Source organism: Coregonus clupeaformis, chromosome 21 (assembly GCF_020615455.1).
Source record: "Coregonus clupeaformis isolate EN_2021a chromosome 21, ASM2061545v1, whole genome shotgun sequence".
Taxonomy (NCBI): Eukaryota; Metazoa; Chordata; class Actinopteri; order Salmoniformes; family Salmonidae; genus Coregonus; species Coregonus clupeaformis.
In genome coordinates, this window is record NC_059212.1 from 44352603 (window position 1) to 44375117 (window position 22515).

The following is a 22515-nucleotide window of genomic DNA, read 5'->3' on the forward strand; positions in this document are numbered from 1 at the left end:
GTTCCATATCCTAGTGTGTGTTGTGTTCCATATCATAGTGTGTGTTGTGTTCCATATCATAGTGTGTGTTGTGTTCCATATCATAGTGTGTGTTGTGTTCCATATCATAGTGTGTGTTGTGTTCCATATCATAGTATGTGTTGTGTTCCATATCCTAGTGTGTGTTGTGTTCCATATCATAGTGTGTGTTGTGTTCCATATCCTATTGTGTGTTGTGTTCCATATCATAGTGTGTGTTGTGTTCCATATCATAGTGTGTGTTGTGTTCCATATCCTATTGTGTGTTGTGTTCCATATCATAGTGTGTGTTGTGTTCCATATCCTAGTATGTGTTGTGTTCCATATCATAGTGTGTGTTGTGTTCCATATCATAGTGTGTGTTGTGTTCCATATCCTAGTGTGTGTTGTGTTCCATATCCTATTGTGTGTTGTGTTCCATATCCTATTGTGTGTTGTGTTCCATATCCTAGTATGTGTTGTGTTCCATATCCTATTGTGTGTTGTGTTCCATATCCTATTGTGTGTTGTGTTCCATATCCTAGTGTGTGTTGTGTTCCATATCCTAGTGTGTGTTGTGTTCCATATCATAGTATGTGTTGTGTTCCATATCCTATTGTGTGTTGTGTTCCATATCCTATTGTGTGTTGTGTTCCATATCCTAGTGTGTGTTGTGTTCCATATCATAGTGTGTGTTGTGTTCCATATCCTAGTGTGTGTTGTGTTCCATATCCTATTGTGTGTTGTGTTCCATATCCTAGTGTGTGTTGTGTTCCATATCATAGTGTGTGTTTTGTTTTCCATATCCTAGTGTGTGTTGTGTTCCATATCCTATTGTGTGTTGTGTTCCATATCCTAGTATGTGTTGTGTTCCATATCCTATTGTGTGTTGTGTTCCATATCCTATTGTGTGTTGTGTTCCATATCCTAGTGTGTGTTGTGTTCCATATCATAGTGTGTGTTGTGTTCCATATCATAGTATGTGTTGTGTTCCATATCATAGTATGTGTTGTGTTCCATATCCTAGTGTGTGTTGTGTTCCATATCCTATTGTGTGTTGTGTTCCATATCATAGTGTGTGTTGTGTTCCATATCCTATTGTGTGTTGTGTTCCATATCCTAGTGTGTGTTGTGTTCCATATCCTTTTGTGTTTGTTGTGTTCCATATCATAGTGTGTGTTGTGTTCCATATCATAGTGTGTGTTGTGTTCCATATCATAGTGTGTGTTGTGTTCCATATCCTATTGTGTGTTGTGTTCCATATCCTATTGTGTGTTGTGTTCCATATCCTAGTATGTGTTGTGTTCCATATCATAGTGTGTGTTGTGTTCCATATCCTAGTGTGTGTTGTGTTCCATATCCTATTGTGTGTTGTGTTCCATATCCTAGTATGTGTTGTGTTCCATATCCTATTGTGTGTTGTGTTCCATATCCTATTGTGTGTTGTGTTCCATATCCTAGTATGTGTTGTGTTCCATATCATAGTGTGTGTTGTGTTCCATATCATAGTATGTGTTGTGTTCCATATCATAGTATGTGTTGTGTTCCATATCCTAGTATGTGTTGTGTTCCATATCCTATTGTGTGTTGTGTTCCATATCCTAGTGTGTGTTGTGTTCCATATCCTAGTATGTGTTGTGTTCCATATCATAGTGTGTGTTGTGTTCCATATCATAGTATGTGTTGTGTTCCATATCATAGTGTGTGTTGTGTTCCATATCCTAGTATGTGTTGTGTTCCATATCCTATTGTGTGTTGTGTTCCATATCCTATTGTGTGTTGTGTTCCATATCCTAGTGTGTGTTGTGTTCCATATCCTATTGTTTGTTGTGTTCCATATCCTATTGTGTGTTGTGTTCCATATCCTATTGTGTGTTGTGTTCCATATCCTAGTGTGTGTTGTGTTCCATATCATAGTGTGTGTTGTGTTCCATATCCTAGTATGTGTTGTGTTCCATATCCTATAGTGTGTTGTGTTCCATATCCTATTGTGTGTTGTGTTCCATATCCTATTGTGTGTTGTGTTCCATATCATAGTGTGTGTTGTGTTCCATATCCTAGTGTGTGTTGTGTTCCATATCCTAGTATGTGTTGTGTTCCATATCATAGTGTGTGTTGTGTTCCATATCCTAGTGTGTGTTGTGTTCCATATCCTATTGTGTGTTGTGTTCCATATCCTAGTATGTGTTGTGTTCCATATCATAGTGTGTGTTTTGTTTTCCATATCCTAGTGTGTGTTGTGTTCCATATCCTATTGTGTGTTGTGTTCCATATCCTAGTATGTGTTGTGTTCCATATCCTATTGTGTGTTGTGTTCCATATCCTATTGTGTGTTGTGTTCCATATCCTAGTATGTGTTGTGTTCCATATCATAGTGTGTGTTGTGTTCCATATCATAGTATGTGTTGTGTTCCATATCATAGTGTGTGTTGTGTTCCATATCCTAGTATGTGTTGTGTTCCATATCCTAGTGTGTGTTGTGTTCCATATCCTAGTGTGTGTTGTGTTCCATATCCTAGTGTGTGTTGTGTTCCATATCCTAGTGTGTGTTGTGTTCCATATCCTAGTGTGTGTTGTGTTCCATATCCTATTGTGTGTTGTGTTCCATATCCTAGTATGTGTTGTGTTCCATATCCTATTGTGTGTTGTGTTCCATATCCTATTGTGTGTTGTGTTCCATATCCTAGTATGTGTTGTGTTCCATATCATAGTGTGTGTTGTGTTCCATATCATAGTATGTGTTGTGTTCCATATCATAGTATGTGTTGTGTTCCATATCCTAGTATGTGTTGTGTTCCATATCCTATTGTGTGTTGTGTTCCATATCCTAGTGTGTGTTGTGTTCCATATCCTAGTGTGTGTTGTGTTCCATATCATAGTGTGTGTTGTGTTCCATATCATAGTATGTGTTGTGTTCCATATCATAGTGTGTGTTGTGTTCCATATCCTAGTATGTGTTGTGTTCCATATCCTATTGTGTGTTGTGTTCCATATCCTATTGTGTGTTGTGTTCCATATCCTAGTATGTGTTGTGTTCCATATCCTATTGTGTGTTGTGTTCCATATCCTATTGTGTGTTGTGTTCCATATCCTATTGTGTGTTGTGTTCCATATCCTAGTGTGTGTTGTGTTCCATATCATAGTGTGTGTTGTGTTCCATATCCTAGTATGTGTTGTGTTCCATATCCTATAGTGTGTTGTGTTACATATCCTATTGTGTGTTGTGTTCCATATCCTATTGTGTGTTGTGTTCCATATCATAGTGTGTGTTGTGTTCCATATCATAGTGTGTGTTGTGTTCCATATCATAGTATGTGTTGTGTTCCATATCCTATTGTGTGTTGTGTTCCATATCCTATTGTGTGTTGTGTTCCATATCCTAGTATGTGTTGTGTTCCATATCCTATTGTGTGTTGTGTTCCATATCATAGTGTGTGTTGTGTTCCATATCATAGTGTGTGTTGTGTTCCATATCATAGTATGTGTTGTGTTCCATATCATAGTATGTGTTGTGTTCCATATCCTATTGTGTGTTGTGTTCCATATCCTATTGTGTGTTGTGTTCCATATCCTAGTATGTGTTGTGTTCCATATCCTAGTGTGTGTTGTGTTCCATATCCTAGTATGTGTTGTGTTCCATATCCTATTGTATGTTGTGTTCCATATCCTATTGTGTGTTGTGTTCCATATCCTATTGTGTGTTGTGTTCCATATCCTATTGTGTGTTGTGTTCCATATCATAGTATGTGTTGTGTTCCATATCCTAGTGTGTGTTGTGTTCCATATCCTAGTATGTGTTGTGTTCCATATCCTAGTGTGTGTTGTGTTCCATATCCTATTGTGTGTTGTGTTCCATATCATAGTGTGTGTTGTGTTCCATATCCTAGTGTGTGTTGTGTTCCATATCCTAGTGTGTGTTGTGTTCCATATCATAGTGTGTGTTGTGTTCCATATCCTAGTGTGTGTTCTGTTCCATATCCTAGTGTGTGTTGTGTTCCATATCCTGGTATGTGTTGTGTTCCATATCCTAGTGTGTGTTGTGTTCCATATCCTAGTATGTGTTGTGTTCCATATCCTATTGTGTGTTGTGTTCCATATCCTATTGTGTGTTGTGTTCCATATCATAGTGTGTGTTGTGTTCCATATCCTAGTGTGTGTTGTGTTCCATATCCTATTGTGTGTTGTGTTCCATATCCTATTGTGTGTTGTGTTCCATATCCTAGTGTGTGTTGTGTTCCATATCCTAGTGTGTGTTGTGTTCCATATCATAGTGTGTGTTGTGTTCCATATCATAGTGTGTGTTGTGTTCCATATCATAGTATGTGTTGTGTTCCATATCATAGTGTGTGTTGTGTTCCATATCCTAGTGTGTGTTGTGTTCCATATCATAGTGTGTGTTGTGTTCCATATCCTATTGTGTGTTGTGTTCCATATCATAGTGTGTGTTGTGTTCCATATCATAGTGTGTGTTGTGTTCCATATCCTAGTGTGTGTTGTGTTCCATATCATAGTGTGTGTTGTGTTCCATATCCTAGTGTGTGTTGTGTTCCATATCATAGTGTGTGTTGTGTTCCATATCATAGTGTGTGTTGTGTTCCATATCATAGTATGTGTTGTGTTCCATATCCTATTGTGTGTTGTGTTCCATATCCTATTGTGTGTAGTGTTCCATATCCTAGTATGTGTTGTGTTCCATATCTTATTGTGTGTTGTGTTCCATATCCTATTGTGTGTTGTGTTCCATATTCTAGTGTGTGTTGTGTTCCATATCCTAGTGTGTGTTGTGTTCCATATCATAGTATGTGTTGTGTTCCATATCCTATTGTGTGTTGTGTTCCATATCCTATTGTGTGTTGTGTTCCATATCCTAGTATGTGTTGTGTTCCATATCATAGTGTGTGTTGTGTTCCATATCCTAGTGTGTGTTGTGTTCCATATCCTATTGTGTGTTGTGTTCCATATCCTAGTATGTGTTGTGTTCCATATCATAGTGTGTGTTTTGTTTTCCATATCCTAGTGTGTGTTGTGTTCCATATCCTATTGTGTGTTGTGTTCCATATCCTAGTATGTGTTGTGTTCCATATCCTATTGTGTGTTGTGTTCCATATCCTATTGTGTGTTGTGTTCCATATCCTAGTATGTGTTGTGTTCCATATCATAGTGTGTGTTGTGTTCCATATCATAGTATGTGTTGTGTTCCATATCATAGTATGTGTTGTGTTCCATATCCTAGTATGTGTTGTGTTCCATATCCTAGTGTGTGTTGTGTTCCATTTCATAGTGTGTGTTGTGTTCCATATCCTATTGTGTGTTGTGTTCCATATCCTAGTGTGTGTTGTGTTCCATATCCTTTTGTTTGTTGTGTTCCATATCATAGTGTGTGTTGTGTTCCATATCATAGTATGTGTTGTGTTCCATATCATAGTGTGTGTTGTGTTCCATATCCTATTGTGTGTTGTGTTCCATATCCTATTGTGTGTTGTGTTTCATATCCTAGTATGTGTTGTGTTCCATATCATAGTGTGTGTTGTGTTCCATATCCTAGTGTGTGTTGTGTTCCATATCCTATTGTGTGTTGTGTTCCATATCCTAGTATGTGTTGTGTTCCATATCCTATTGTGTGTTGTGTTCCATATCCTATTGTGTGTTGTGTTCCATATCCTAGTATGTGTTGTGTTCCATATCATAGTGTGTGTTGTGTTCCATATCATAGTATGTGTTGTGTTCCATATCATAGTATGTGTTGTGTTCCATATCCTAGTATGTGTTGTGTTCCATATCCTATTGTGTGTTGTGTTCCATATCCTAGTGTGTGTTGTGTTCCATATCCTAGTATGTGTTGTGTTCCATATCATAGTGTGTGTTGTGTTCCATATCATAGTATGTGTTGTGTTCCATATCATAGTATGTGTTGTGTTCCATATCCTAGTATGTGTTGTGTTCCATATCCTATTGTGTGTTGTGTTCCATATCCTATTGTGTGTTGTGTTCCATATCCTAGTATGTGTTGTGTTCCATATCCTATTGTTTTTTGTGTTCCATATCCTATTGTGTGTTGTGTTCCATATCCTATTGTGTGTTGTGTTCCATATCCTAGTGTGTGTTGTGTTCCATATCATAGTGTGTGTTGTGTTCCATATCCTAGTATGTGTTGTGTTCCATATCCTATAGTGTGTTGTGTTACATATCCTATTGTGTGTTGTGTTCCATATCCTATTGTGTGTTGTGTTCCATATCATAGTGTGTGTTGTGTTCCATATCCTAGTGTGTGTTGTGTTCCATATCCTAGTATGTGTTGTGTTCCATATCCTATTGTGTGTTGTGTTCCATATCCTATTGTGTGTTGTGTTCCATATCCTATTGTGTGTTGTGTTCCATATCGTATTGTGTGTTGTGTTCCATATCATAGTATGTGTTCTGTTCCATATCCTAGTGTGTGTTGTGTTCCATATCCTAGTATGTGTTGTGTTCCATATCCTAGTGTGTGTTGTGTTCCATATCCTATTGTGTGTTGTGTTCCATATCATAGTGTGTGTTGTGTTCCATATCCTAGTGTGTGTTGTGTTCCATATCCTAGTGTGTGTTGTGTTCCATATCATAGTGTGTGTTGTGTTCCATATCCTAGTGTGTGTTGTGTTCCATATCCTATTGTGTGTTGTGTTCCATATCCTAGTATGTGTTGTGTTCCATATCCTAGTGTGTGTTGTGTTACATATCCTAGTATGTGTTGTGTTCCATATCCTATTGTGTGTTGTGTTCCATATCCTATTGTGTGTTGTGTTCCATATCATAGTGTGTGTTGTGTTCCATATCCTAGTGTGTGTTGTGTTCCATATCCTATTGTGTGTTGTGTTCCATATCCTATTGTGTGTTGTGTTCCATATCCTAGTGTGTGTTGTGTTCCATATCCTAGTGTGTGTTGTGTTCCATATCATAGTGTGTGTTGTGTTCCATATCATAGTGTGTGTTGTGTTCCATATCATAGTATGTGTTGTGTTCCATATCATAGTGTGTGTTGTGTTCCATATCCTAGTGTGTGTTGTGTTCCATATCATAGTGTGTGTTGTGTTCCATATCCTAGTGTGTGTTGTGTTCCATATCCTATTGTGTGTTGTGTTCCATATCCTAGTATGTGTTGTGTTCCATATCCTATTGTGTGTTGTGTTCCATATCCTATTGTGTGTTGTGTTCCATATCCTAGTATGTGTTGTGTTCCATATCATAGTGTGTGTTGTGTTCCATATCATAGTATGTGTTGTGTTCCATATCATAGTATGTGTTGTGTTCCATATCCTAGTATGTGTTGTGTTCCATATCCTATTGTGTGTTGTGTTACATATCCTAGTGTGTGTTGTGTTCCATATCCTAGTATGTGTTGTGTTCCATATCATAGTGTGTGTTGTGTTCCATATCATAGTATGTGTTGTGTTCCATATCATAGTATGTGTTGTGTTCCATATCCTAGTATGTGTTGTGTTCCATATCCTATTGTGTGTTGTGTTCCATATCCTATTGTGTGTTGTGTTCCATATCCTAGTATGTGTTGTGTTCCATATCCTATTGTTTTTTGTGTTCCATATCCTATTGTGTGTTGTGTTCCATATCCTATTGTGTGTTGTGTTCCATATCCTAGTGTGTGTTGTGTTCCATATCATAGTGTGTGTTGTGTTCCATATCCTAGTATGTGTTGTGTTCCATATCCTATAGTGTGTTGTGTTACATATCCTATTGTGTGTTGTGTTCCATATCCTATTGTGTGTTGTGTTCCATATCATAGTGTGTGTTGTGTTCCATATCATAGTGTGTGTTGTGTTCCATATCATAGTATGTGTTGTGTTCCATATCCTATTGTGTGTTGTGTTCCATATCCTATTGTGTGTTGTGTTCCATATCCTAGTATGTGTTGTGTTCCATATCCTATTGTGTGTTGTGTTCCATATCATAGTGTGTGTTGTGTTCCATATCATAGTGTGTGTTGTGTTCCATATCATAGTATGTGTTGTGTTCCATATCATAGTATGTGTTGTGTTCCATAACCTATTGTGTGTTGTGTTCCATATCCTATTGTGTGTTGTGTTCCATATCCTAGTATGTGTTGTGTTCCATATCCTAGTGTGTGTTGTGTTCCATATCCTAGTATGTGTTGTGTTCCATATCCTATTGTATGTTGTGTTCCATATCCTATTGTGTGTTGTGTTCCATATCCTATTGTGTGTTGTGTTCCATATCCTATTGTGTGTTGTGTTCCATATCATAGTATGTGTTGTGTTCCATATCCTAGTGTGTGTTGTGTTCCATATCCTAGTATGTGTTGTGTTCCATATCCTAGTGTGTGTTGTGTTCCATATCCTATTGTGTGTTGTGTTCCATATCATAGTGTGTGTTGTGTTCCATATCCTAGTGTGTGTTGTGTTCCATATCCTAGTGTGTGTTGTGTTCCATATCATAGTGTGTGTTGTGTTCCATATCCTAGTGTGTGTTGTGTTCCATATCCTAGTGTGTGTTGTGTTCCATATCCTAGTATGTGTTGTGTTCCATATCCTAGTGTGTGTTGTGTTACATATCCTAGTATGTGTTGTGTTCCATATCCTATTGTGTGTTGTGTTCCATATCCTATTGTGTGTTGTGTTCCATATCATAGTGTGTGTTGTGTTCCATATCCTAGTGTGTGTTGTGTTCCATATCCTATTGTGTGTTGTGTTCCATATCCTATTGTGTGTTGTGTTCCATATCCTAGTGTGTGTTGTGTTCCATATCCTAGTGTGTGTTGTGTTCCATATCATAGTGTGTGTTGTGTTCCATATCATAGTGTGTGTTGTGTTCCATATCATAGTATGTGTTGTGTTCCATATCATAGTGTGTGTTGTGTTCCATATCCTAGTGTGTGTTGTGTTCCATATCATAGTGTGTGTTGTGTTCCATATCCTATTGTGTGTTGTGTTCCATATCATAGTGTGTGTTGTGTTCCATATCATAGTGTGTGTTGTGTTCCATATCCTAGTGTTTGTTGTGTTCCATATCATAGTGTGTGTTGTGTTCCATATCCTAGTGTGTGTTGTGTTCCATATCATAGTGTGTGTTGTGTTCCATATCATAGTGTGTGTTGTGTTCCATATCATAGTATGTGTTGTGTTCCATATCCTATTGTGTGTTGTGTTCCATATCCTATTGTGTGTTGTGTTCCATATCCTAGTATGTGTTGTGTTCCATATCTTATTGTGTGTTGTGTTCCATATCCTATTGTGTGTTGTGTTCCATATTCTAGTGTGTGTTGTGTTCCATATCCTAGTGTGTGTTGTGTTCCATATCATAGTATGTGTTGTGTTCCATATCCTATTGTGTGTTGTGTTCCATATCCTATTGTGTGTTGTGTTCCATATCCTAGTATGTGTTGTGTTCCATATCATAGTGTGTGTTGTGTTCCATATCCTAGTGTGTGTTGTGTTCCATATCCTATTGTGTGTTGTGTTCCATATCCTAGTATGTGTTGTGTTCCATATCATAGTGTGTGTTTTGTTTTCCATATCCTAGTGTGTGTTGTGTTCCATATCCTATTGTGTGTTGTGTTCCATATCCTAGTATGTGTTGTGTTCCATATCCTATTGTGTGTTGTGTTCCATATCCTATTGTGTGTTGTGTTCCATATCCTAGTATGTGTTGTGTTCCATATCATAGTGTGTGTTGTGTTCCATATCATAGTATGTGTTGTGTTCCATATCATAGTATGTGTTGTGTTCCATATCCTAGTATGTGTTGTGTTCCATATCCTAGTGTGTGTTGTGTTCCATTTCATAGTGTGTGTTGTGTTCCATATCCTATTGTGTGTTGTGTTCCATATCCTAGTGTGTGTTGTGTTCCATATCCTATTGTGTGTTGTGTTCCATATCATAGTGTGTGTTGTGTTCCATATCATAGTATGTGTTGTGTTCCATATCATAGTGTGTGTTGTGTTCCATATCCTATTGTGTGTTGTGTTCCATATCCTATTGTGTGTTGTGTTTCATATCCTAGTATGTGTTGTGTTCCATATCATAGTGTGTGTTGTGTTCCATATCCTAGTGTGTGTTGTGTTCCATATCCTATTGTGTGTTGTGTTCCATATCCTAGTATGTGTTGTGTTCCATATCCTATTGTGTGTTGTGTTCCATATCCTATTGTGTGTTGTGTTCCATATCCTAGTATGTGTTGTGTTCCATATCATAGTGTGTGTTGTGTTCCATATCATAGTATGTGTTGTGTTCCATATCATAGTATGTGTTGTGTTCCATATCCTAGTATGTGTTGTGTTCCATATCCTATTGTGTGTTGTGTTCCATATCCTAGTGTGTGTTGTGTTCCATATCCTAGTATGTGTTGTGTTCCATATCATAGTGTGTGTTGTGTTCCATATCATAGTATGTGTTGTGTTCCATATCATAGTATGTGTTGTGTTCCATATCCTAGTATGTGTTGTGTTCCATGTCCTATTGTGTGTTGTGTTCCATATCCTATTGTGTGTTGTGTTCCATATCCTAGTATGTGTTGTGTTCCATATCCTATTGTTTTTTGTGTTCCATATCCTATTGTGTGTTGTGTTCCATATCCTATTGTGTGTTGTGTTCCATATCCTAGTGTGTGTTGTGTTCCATATCATAGTGTGTGTTGTGTTCCATATCCTAGTATGTGTTGTGTTCCATATCCTATAGTGTGTTGTGTTACATATCCTATTGTGTGTTGTGTTCCATATCCTATTGTGTGTTGTGTTCCATATCATAGTGTGTGTTGTGTTCCATATCATAGTGTGTGTTGTGTTCCATATCATAGTATGTGTTGTGTTCCATATCTTATTGTGTGTTGTGTTCCATATCCTATTGTGTGTTGTGTTCCATATCCTAGTATGTGTTGTGTTCCATATCCTATTGTGTGTTGTGTTCCATATCATAGTGTGTGTTGTGTTCCATATCATAGTGTGTGTTGTGTTCCATATCATAGTATGTGTTGTGTTCCATATCATAGTATGTGTTGTGTTCCATAACCTATTGTGTGTTGTGTTCCATATCCTATTGTGTGTTGTGTTCCATATCCTATTGTGTGTTGTGTTCCATATCCTAGTATGTGTTGTGTTCCATATCCTAGTATGTGTTGTGTTCCATATTCTATTGTGTGTTGTGTTCCATATCCTATTGTGTGTTGTGTTCCATATCCTATTGTGTGTTGTGTTCCATATTATAGTGTGTGTTGTGTTCCATATCATATAGTGTGTGTTGTGTTCCATATCATAGTATGTGTTGTGTTCAATATCCTATTGTGTGTTGTGTTCCATATCCTAGTATGTGTTGTGTTCCATATCCTATTGTGTGTTGTGTTCCATATCCTATTGTGTGTTGTGTTCCATATCCTAGTATGTGTTGTGTTCCATATCCTATTGTGTGTTGTGTTCCATATCCTAGTGTGTGTTGTGTTCCATATCATAGTTTGTGTTGTGTTCCATATCCTAGTGTGTGTTGTGTTCCATATCCTAGTATGTGTTGTGTTCCATATCCTAGTATGTGTTGTGTTCCATATCCTATTGTGTGTTGTGTTCCATATCCTATTGTGTGTTGTGTTCCATATCATAGTGTGTGTTGTGTTCCATATCATAGTGTGTGTTGTGTTCCATATCATAGTATGTGTTGTGTTCCATATCCTATTGTGTGTTGTGTTCCATATCCTATTGTGTGTTGTGTTCCATATCATAGTGTGTGTTGTGTTCCATATCCTATTGTGTGTTGTGTTCCATATCATAGTATGTGTTGTGTTCCATATCATAGTATGTGTTGTGTTCCATATCCTAGTATGTGTTGTGTTCCATATCCTATTGTGTGTTGTGTTCCATATCCTATTGTGTGTTGTGTTCCATATCCTAGTGTGTGTTGTGTTCCATATCATAGTATGTGTTGTGTTCCATATCATAGTATGTGTTGTGTTCCATATCCTAGTATGTGTTGTGTTCCATATCCTATTGTGTGTTGTGTTCCATATCCTATTGTGTGTTGTGTTCCATATCCTATTGTGTGTTGTGTTCCATATCCTATTATGTGTTGTGTTCCATATCCTATTGTGTGTTGTGTTCCATATCCTATTGTGTGTTGTGTTCCATATCCTATTGTGTGTTGTGTTCCATATCCTATTGTGTGTTGTGTTCCATATCCTATTGTGTGTTGTGTTCCATATCATAGTATGTGTTGTGTTCCATATCATAGTGTGTGTTGTGTTCCATATCCTATTGTGTGTTGTGTTCCATATCCTATTGTGTGTTGTGTTCCATATCATAGTGTGTGTTGTGTTCCATATCCTATTGTGTGTTGTGTTCCATATCATAGTGTGTGTTGTGTTCCATATCATAGTGTGTGTTGTGTTCCATATCATAGTATGTGTTGTGTTCCATATCCTATTGTGTGTTGTGTTCCATATCCTATTGTGTGTTGTGTTCCATATCCTATTGTGTGTTGTGTTCCATATCATAGTGTGTGTTGTGTTCCATATCCTATTGTGTGTTGTGTTCCATATCATAGTATGTGTTGTGTTCCATATCATAGTATGTGTTGTGTTCCATATCCTAGTATGTGTTGTGTTCCATATCCTATTGTGTGTTGTGTTCCATATCCTATTGTGTGTTGTGTTCCATATCCTAGTGTGTGTTGTGTTCCATATCATAGTGTGTGTTGTGTTCCATATCCTATTGTGTGTTGTGTTCCATATCATAGTATGTGTTGTATTCCATATCATAGTTTGTCTTGTGTTCCATATCCTAGTATGTGTTGTGTTCCATATCCTATTGTGTGTTGTGTTCCATATCCTATTGTGTGTTGTGTTCCATATCCTAGTGTGTGTTGTGTTCCATATCCTAGTATGTGTTGTGTTCCATATCATAGTGTGTGTTGTGTACCATATCATAGTATGTGTTGTGTTCCATATCATAGTATGTGTTGTGTTCCATATCCTAGTATGAGTTGTGTTCCATATCCTATTGTGTGTTGTGTTCCATATCCTATTGTGTGTTGTGTTCCATATCCTAGTATGTGTTGTGTTCCATATCCTATTGTTTTTTGTGTTCCATATCCTATTGTGTGTTGTGTTCCATATCCTATTGTGTGTTGTGTTCCATATCCTATTGTGTGTTGTGTTCCATATCCTATTGTGTGTTGTGTTCCATGTCATAGTGTGTGTTGTGTTCCATATCATAGTGTTTGTTGTGTTCCATATCATAGTATGTGTTGTGTTCCATATCCTATTGTGTGTTGTGTTCCATATCCTATTGTGTGTTGTGTTCCATATCCTAGTATGTGTTGTGTTCCATATCCTATTGTGTGTTGTGTTCCATATCATAGTGTGTGTTGTGTTCCATATCATAGTGTGTGTTGTGTTCCATATCATAGTATGTGTTGTGTTCCATATCATAGTATGTGTTGTGTTCCATATCCTATTGTGTGTTGTGTTCCATATCCTATTGTGTGTTGTGTTCCATATCCTATTGTGTGTTGTGTTCCATATCCTAGTATGTGTTGTGTTCCATATCCTAGTATGTGTTGTGTTCCATATTCTATTGTGTGTTGTGTTCCATATCCTATTGTGTGTTGTGTTCCATATCCTATTGTGTGTTGTGTTCCATATCCTATTGTGTGTTGTGTTCCATATCCTATTGTGTGTTGTGTTCCATATCCTATTGTGTGTTGTGTTCCATATCCTATTGTGTGTTGTGTTCCATATCATAGTATGTGTTGTGTTCCATATCATAGTGTGTGTTGTGTTCCATATCCTATTGTGTGTTGTGTTCCATATCCTATTGTGTGTTGTGTTCCATATCATAGTGTGTGTTGTGTTCCATATCCTATTGTGTGTTGTGTTCCATATCATAGTGTGTGTTGTGTTCCATATCATAGTGTGTGTTGTGTTCCATATCATAGTATGTGTTGTGTTCCATATCCTATTGTGTGTTGTGTTCCATATCCTATTGTGTGTTGTGTTCCATATCCTATTGTGTGTTGTGTTCCATATCATAGTGTGTGTTGTGTTCCATATCCTATTGTGTGTTGTGTTCCATATCATAGTATGTGTTGTGTTCCATATCATAGTATGTGTTGTGTTCCATATCCTAGTATGTGTTGTGTTCCATATCCTATTGTGTGTTGTGTTCCATATCCTATTGTGTGTTGTGTTCCATATCCTAGTGTGTGTTGTGTTCCATATCATAGTGTGTGTTGTGTTCCATATCCTATTGTGTGTTGTGTTCCATATCATAGTATGTGTTGTATTCCATATCATAGTTTGTCTTGTGTTCCATATCCTAGTATGTGTTGTGTTCCATATCCTATTGTGTGTTGTGTTCCATATCCTATTGTGTGTTGTGTTCCATATCCTAGTGTGTGTTGTGTTCCATATCCTAGTATGTGTTGTGTTCCATATCATAGTGTGTGTTGTGTACCATATCATAGTATGTGTTGTGTTCCATATCATAGTATGTGTTGTGTTCCATATCCTAGTATGAGTTGTGTTCCATATCCTATTGTGTGTTGTGTTCCATATCCTATTGTGTGTTGTGTTCCATATCCTAGTATGTGTTGTGTTCCATATCCTATTGTTTTTTGTGTTCCATATCCTATTGTGTGTTGTGTTCCATATCCTATTGTGTGTTGTGTTCCATATCATAGTGTGTGTTGTGTTCCATATCATAGTGTGTGTTGTGTTCCATATCCTAGTATGTGTTGTGTTCCATATCCTATAGTGTGTTGTGTTCCATATCCTATTGTGTGTTGTGTTCCATATCCTATTGTGTGTTGTGTTCCATGTCATAGTGTGTGTTGTGTTCCATATCATAGTGTGTGTTGTGTTCCATATCATAGTATGTGTTGTGTTCCATATCCTATTGTGTGTTGTGTTCCATATCCTATTGTGTGTTGTGTTCCATATCCTAGTATGTGTTGTGTTCCATATCCTATTGTGTGTTGTGTTCCATATCATAGTGTGTGTTGTGTTCCATATCATAGTGTGTGTTGTGTTCCATATCATAGTATGTGTTGTGTTCCATATCATAGTATGTGTTGTGTTCCATATCCTATTGTGTGTTGTGTTCCATATCCTATTGTGTGTTGTGTTCCATATCCTATTGTGTGTTGTGTTCCATATCCTAGTATGTGTTGTGTTCCATATCCTAGTATGTGTTGTGTTCCATATTCTATTGTGTGTTGTGTTCCATATCCTATTGTGTGTTGTGTTCCATATCCTATTGTGTGTTGTGTTCCATATTATAGTGTGTGTTGTGTTCCATATCATAGTGTGTGTTGTGTTCCATATCATAGTATGTGTTGTGTTCCATATCCTATTGTGTGTTGTGTTCCATATCCTAGTATGTGTTGTGTTCCATATCCTATTGTGTGTTGTGTTCCATATCCTATTGTGTGTTGTGTTCCATATCCTAGTATGTGTTGTGTTCCATATCCTATTGTGTGTTGTGTTCCATATCCTATTGTGTGTTGTGTTCCATATCCTATTGTGTGTTGTGTTCCATATCCTATTGTGTGTTGTGTTCCATATCCTAGTATGTGTTGTGTTCCATATCCTAGTATGTGTTGTGTTCCATATCCTAGTATGTGTTGTGTTCCATATCCTAGTGTGTGTTGTGTTCCATATCCTAGTGTGTGTTGTGTTCCATATCATAGTGTGTGTTGTGTTCCATATCCTATTGTGTGTTGTGTTCCATATCCTAGTGTGTGTTGTGTTCCATATCCTATTGTGTGTTGTGTTCCATATCCTATTGTGTGTTGTGTTCCATATCATAGTGTGTGTTGTGTTCCATATCCTATTGTGTGTTGTGTTCCATATCCTATTGTGTGTTGTGTTCCATATCCTATTATGTGTTGTGTTCCATATCCTAGTATGTGTTGTGTTCCATATCATAGTGTGTGTTGTGTTCCATATCCTATTGTGTGTTGTGTTCCATATCATAGTATGTGTTGTGTTCCATATCCTATTGTGTGTTGTGTTCCATATCATAGTATGGGTTGTGTTCCATATCCTATTATGTGTTGTGTTCCATATCCTATTGTGTGTTTTGTTCCATATCCTATTGTGTGTTGTGTTCCATATCCTATTGTGTGTTGTGTTCCATATCCTATTGTGTGTTTTGTTCCATATCCTATTGTGTGTTGTGTTCCATATCCTATTGTGTGTTGTGTTCCATATCATAGTGTGTGTTGTGTTCCATATCCTAGTGTGTGTTGTGTTCCATATCATAGTGTGTGTTGTGTTCCATATCCTATTGTGTGTTGTGTTCCATATCCTATTGTGTGTTGTATTCCATATCATAGTATGTATTGTGTTCCATATCCTAGTATGTGTTGTGTTCCATATCCTATTGTGTGTTGTGTTCCATATCCTATTGTGTGTTGTGTTCCATATCCTAGTATGTGTTGTGTTCCATATCATAGTGTGTGTTGTGTTCCATATCCTATTGTGTGTTGTGTTCCATATCCTATTGTGTGTTGTATTCCATATCATAGTATGTATTGTGTTCCATATCCTAGTATGTGTTGTGTTCCATATCCTATTGTGTGTTGTGTTCCATATCCTATTGTGTGTTGTGTTCCATATCCTAGTATGTGTTGTGTTCCATATCCTAGTATGTGTTGTGTTCCATATCCTATTGTGTGTTGTGTTCCATATCCTATTGTGTGTTGTGTTCCATATCCTATTGTGTGTTGTGTTCCATATGCTAGTGTGTGTTGTGTTCCATATCCTATTGTGTGTTGTGTTCCATATCATAGTATGTGTTGTATTCCATATCATAGTATGTATTGTGTTCCATATCCTAGTATGTGTTGTGTTCCATATCCTATTGTGTGTTGTGTTCCATATCCTAGTGTGTGTTGTGTTCCATATCCTATTGTGTGTTGTGTTCCATATCCTATTGTGTGTTGTGTTCCATATCCTAGTGTGTGTTGTGTTCCATATCCTATTGTGTGTTGTGTTCCATATCCTAGTGTGTGTTGTGTTCCATATCCTATTGTGTGTTGTGTTCCATATCATAGTATGTGTTGTATTCCATATCATAGTATGTATTGTGTTCCATATCCTAGTATGTGTTGTGTTCCATATCCTATTGTGTGTTGTGTTCCATATCATAGTGTGTGTTGTGTTCCATATCATAGTGTGTGTTGTGTTCCATATCATAGTGTGTGTTGTGTTCCATATCATAGTGTGTGTTGTGTTCCATATCATAGTATGTGTTGTGTTCCATATCATAGTATGTGTTGTGTTCCATATCCTATTGTGTGTATATCTAATTTACATAAGTATTCACACCCCTGAGTCAATACATGTTAGAATCTCCTTTGGCAGCGATTACAGCTGTGAGTCTTTCTGGGTAAGTCTCTAAGAGCTTTGCACACCTGGATTGTTCAATATTTGTACATCATTCTTTTTAAAATTCTTCAAACTCTGTCAAGTTGGTTGTTGATCATTGCTAGTCAGCCATTTTAAAGTCTTGCCATAGATTTTCAAGCCGATTTAAGTCAAAAAATTTCATCTTTTCATTTGTAATTAATTTCTAAAAATTTCTAAAAACATAATTCCACTTTGACATTATGGGGTTTTGTGTGTAGGCCAGTGACACAAAATCTACATTTAAATCTAATTTAAATTCAGGCTGTAACACAACAAAATATGAAAAAAGTCAAGGGGTGTGAATAATTTTTGAAGGCACTGTAATGGTTTGTATAGACAGTATGGACAGTATGTGAATAGAAAAGGTGTGTACAGCATTAGTTATATAGGATGAGCCATGACTAGAATACAGTATATACAGTGCATTCGGAAAGTATTCAGACCCCTTGACGTTTTCCACATTTTGTTACGTTACAGCCTTATTCTAAAATGGATTAAATAATTGTTTTCCTCATCAATCTACACACAATACACCATAATGAGAAAGCGAAAACAGGTTTTTAGAAATAACAGAAATACCTTATATACATAACTATTCAGATCCTTTGCTATGATACTCGAAATCGAGCTCAGGTGCATCCTGTTTGGCCTGAATCCCAACCGTCACGTCTGGAGGAAACCTGGCACCATCCCTACGGTAAAGCATGGTGGTGGCAGCATCATGTTGTGGTGATGTTTTTCAGCGGCAGGGACTGGAAGACTAGTCAGGATCGAGGGAAAGATGAACAGAGCAAAGTACAGAGAGATCCTTGATGAAAACCTGCTCCAGAGCGCTCAGGACCTCAGACTGGGGCGAAGGTTCACCTTTAAACAGGACAACAACCCTAAGCACACAGCCAAGACAACGCAGGAGTGGATTCGGGAAAAGTCTCTGAATGTCCTTGAGTGGTCCAGCCAGAGCCCGGACTTGAACCAAATCGAACATCTCTGGAGAGACCTGAAAATAGCTGTGCAGCGACTCTCCCCATCCAACCTGACAGAGCTTGAGAGGATCTGCAGAGAAGAATGGGAGAAACTCCCCAAATACAGGTGTGCCAAGCTTGTAGCGTCATACCCAAGAAGACTTGAGGCTGTAATCGCTGCCAAAGGTTCTTCAACAAAGTACTGAGAAAAGGGTCTGAATACTTATGTAAATGTAATATTTGCTTTGTCATTATCGGGGTATTGTGTGTAGATTGATGAGGGGAAAAAAAACAATTTAAGCCATTTTAGAATAAGGCTGTAACGTAACAAAATGTGGAAAAAGTCAAAGGGGTCTGAATACTTTCTACAACTATGTACATAGGGCAGCAGTCTCAGCTGAAACAGTGACTAAGGGTACTGGGCAGATTCCGGCTAGTGGAAAAAACATTAAAACGTAATGATAAAACAGATGCATTTGCCGTTGGTAATGAGATCGCATAGCAGCATGTAGCCTAATATGTTTATTTCCCTTTTTATTGTACAGGACTAAAATCATAATCATATTGCAGGACATCCCACTGGGCACACACTGGGTTGAATCAACCTTGTTTCCACGTCATTTCAATTAAATTACGTTGAACCAACGTGGAATAGACGTTGAACTGACGTCTGTGCCCAGTGGGGAGTCTCTCCTTTTCTGACATGACTGGTTTATTCCCACTTCACAACAAATATTAGTGCTACCATTCATCCATTCTCATTCAATAGCCAAGCATGCTCGAAAGTAAATAGACCGCTAGCCTATTTAAAATATTTCACAGTATGCAGTATTGCTGTGCGATAGGAGCGTGACATCATTGCCTATTTAATCTCAGAGCCAATAGCAAGGCAGGAGATCGAAACAACATCTATTGATAAAAACAAAATATGAAACATCAATTCGTATTTTGCATAGAAGTGTGGGGTGTAGTATTTACTTTTAAATGGTTCAAAAAGGCAATCAATCTTGCAGTATGTTCGGCACTCACTATATGCGGCATGCGTTTTTTTTGGTTTGAAAAGGTCAGCGCAAAAGCTTCAAACATTCTGCCCACAGCGCTACAGAAATGTGATCAAATTTGCCATTGTGTTTATTTTAGAGACTGGCATTGGACCAGTTCCAATATTTCTATATCATACAGCAAATGAGGGAGTTTTTGTTACGATAAAAGGTAAATGGAGGGTGTTTTCCAGGTGGGATTATAGCGCTCATTCACAAGTGCACAAATATAGTGTGGCTCTGATAAAATCAATGAAAACATGCGTATATGTTGCGTGCGACAGTTTGATAAATCCCAATAATTGGTTCTCCATTTACGCCAGAATTTAGTAAGAAATGTCCAGTTGATAAATGGGGCTCCTGTAGCTGTTTGGGTTATTGTTGAGAGAAGACGACCTCTGTTGGCTGCCTTGTGTTACTACATCACATATGACCACTCTATTTAGAGATGCCCACCTCCTTTATCTCTCTCTCTCTCTCTCTACCTCCTTCTCTCTCTCTCTCTACCTCCTCTCTCTACCTCCTTCTCTCTCTCTCTCTCTCTCTACCTCCTTCTCTCTCTACCTACTTCTCTCTCTCTACCACCTTCACTCTCTACCTCATTCTCTCTCTCTCTCTCTCTCTTTATCTCTCTACCTCCTCTCTCTCTCTCGCTATCTATTTCCTGTCTCTCTCTCTCCTTTCTCTCTCTCTCTCTCTCTCTACCTCCTTCTTTCTCTCTCTCTCTCTCTCTCCCTCTCTCTCTTTATCTCTCTACCTCCTCTCTCTCTCTCTCTCTCTCTCTCTACCTCCTTCTCTCTCTCTCTCTCTCTCTCCCTCTCTCTCTTTATCTCTCTACCTCCTTCTCTCTCTCTCGCTATCTATTTCCTTTCTCTCTCTCTCGCTATCTATTTCCTTTCTCTCTCTCTCTCTCTCTCTCTCTCTCTCTCGCTCTCTCTCTCGCTCTACCTCCTTCTCTCTCTCTCTCGCTCTCTCCCTCTCTCTCTTTATCTCTCTACCTCCTTCTCTCTCTCGCTATCTATTTCCCTTCTCTCTCTCTCGCTATCTATTTCCTTTCTTTCTCTCTCTCTCTCTTTAACTCTCTACCTCCTCCTCTCTCTCTCTCTACCTCCTTCTCTCTCTCTCGCTATCTATTTCTTTTCTCTCTCTTGCTCTCTCTCTCTCTCTCTCTCTCCTCTATCTCTCTCTCTCTTTCTCTATCTCTCTTTCTCTCTCTCTCTCTTTCTCTCTCTCTCTTTCTCTCTCTCTCTCTCTCTCTCTCCTCTATCTCTCTCTATCTCTCTTTCTCTCTCTCTCTCTCTTTCTCTCTCTCTCTTTCTCTCTCTCTCTTTCTCTCTCGCTCTCTCTCTCTCTCTCTCTGTCTCTCTCTCTCTCTGTCTCTCTCTCTCTCTCTTTCTCTCTCTCTCTCTTTGTCTCTCTCTCTCTCTGTTTATGTTTCTGTCTCTTTCTCTCTCTCAAATCAAATCAAATCACATTTTATTGGTGACGTACACATATTTTGCAGATGTTATTGCAGGTGCAGTGAAATCTTTCTAGCTCCAACAGTGCAGTAATACCTAACAATACAAAACAATACACACAAATAATTTTTAAAAAAACATACGATATTAAGAAATATATATAATGGTGTATTATGACAGAATGGACAGTATATGAATAGAAAAGGTGTGTACAGCATTAATTATATAGGATGAACCATGACTAGAATACAGTATATACATATGAAGTGGGTAAAACAGTATGAAAACATTATTAAAGTGACCTGTGGTCAATGACTATGTACATTGGGCAGCAGTCTCTAAGGTGCTGGGTAGAGTATCAGTGGTTGCCGGCTAGTAACACTGGCTAAAGTTCAGGGCAGGGTACTGGACGGAGGCCGGCTAGTGGTGACTGGTTAACAGTCTGATGGTCTGGAAATAGAAGCTGTTTTTCAGTCTCTCTGTCCAAGCTTTGCTGCACCTGTACTGTCTCCGCCTTGTAGATTGCAGTGGGGTGAACAGCTCGTCGCGACGATGTCCTTGATGATCTTCTTGGACTTCCTGTGACACCGGGTGCTGTAAATGTCCTAGAGGGCAGGACGTGTTTTTCTCACACACAGACACACACACACACACACACACACACACACACACACACACACACACACACACACACACACACACACACACACACACACACACACACACACACACACACACACACACACACACACACACACACACACACACACACACACACACACACACACACACACACACACACACACACACACACACACAGTCAGACAAAGACACACCCACATACATCTATGATAAATTAACCTCTTCAGACCAAGACCTTTACCAGTGAAGCGAGGAATGGAAAAAAGTTCAGGAGTTATAAATAAAATGTCATAAGACTTGGTGTCAAACCAAGAGAGGCATGAAAGATGTTGCATCATTAATGTGTAGTGTAAATATGTTTTCATTGGGAGTCTTTCCGGTCGATCTCTCTACATCTGTAAATCTGAGTTAACTGAGAATCAGTTAGTCTGTAGTATTATGGTGTGGTATGTGTGTGTTTAATATGCAAAGCACAACAACCACAAACCACAAGGAGTATGCCAGGGGGGGTACGTGTGCTATGGCACGTGTTGCTTGGCACGCAATTACACTTTTTCCTTGTATCACATCAACAACATGAGAAGGTCATATAAAATAAAATGTCTACTCAGCAAAAAAATCCCCCTTTGCCAATGGCTCCCAGTTAAGGTCTACATGCACCGCTGGTAAATGAAATGGAGCTGATATCAACACGTCAACACGGCAAATTGGTCTAATCAGGTAATGCCCTTGAACCTTTTATTGAAGAGTACAGAACAAACACATAGTAAAGAGCAGTAAAGAGGTCAATGCTGTATGGACCAAAACACCTGGATGTGGTAAAGACCCAAACAATGGCAATGCCTGATACCGCATATGATATAACGGAACTGATATGTGATACTGCATATGATATAACGGAACTGATATGTGATACTGCATATGATATAACGGAACTGATATGTGATACTGCATATGATATAACGGAACTGATATGTGATACTGCATATGATATAACGGAACTGATATGTGATA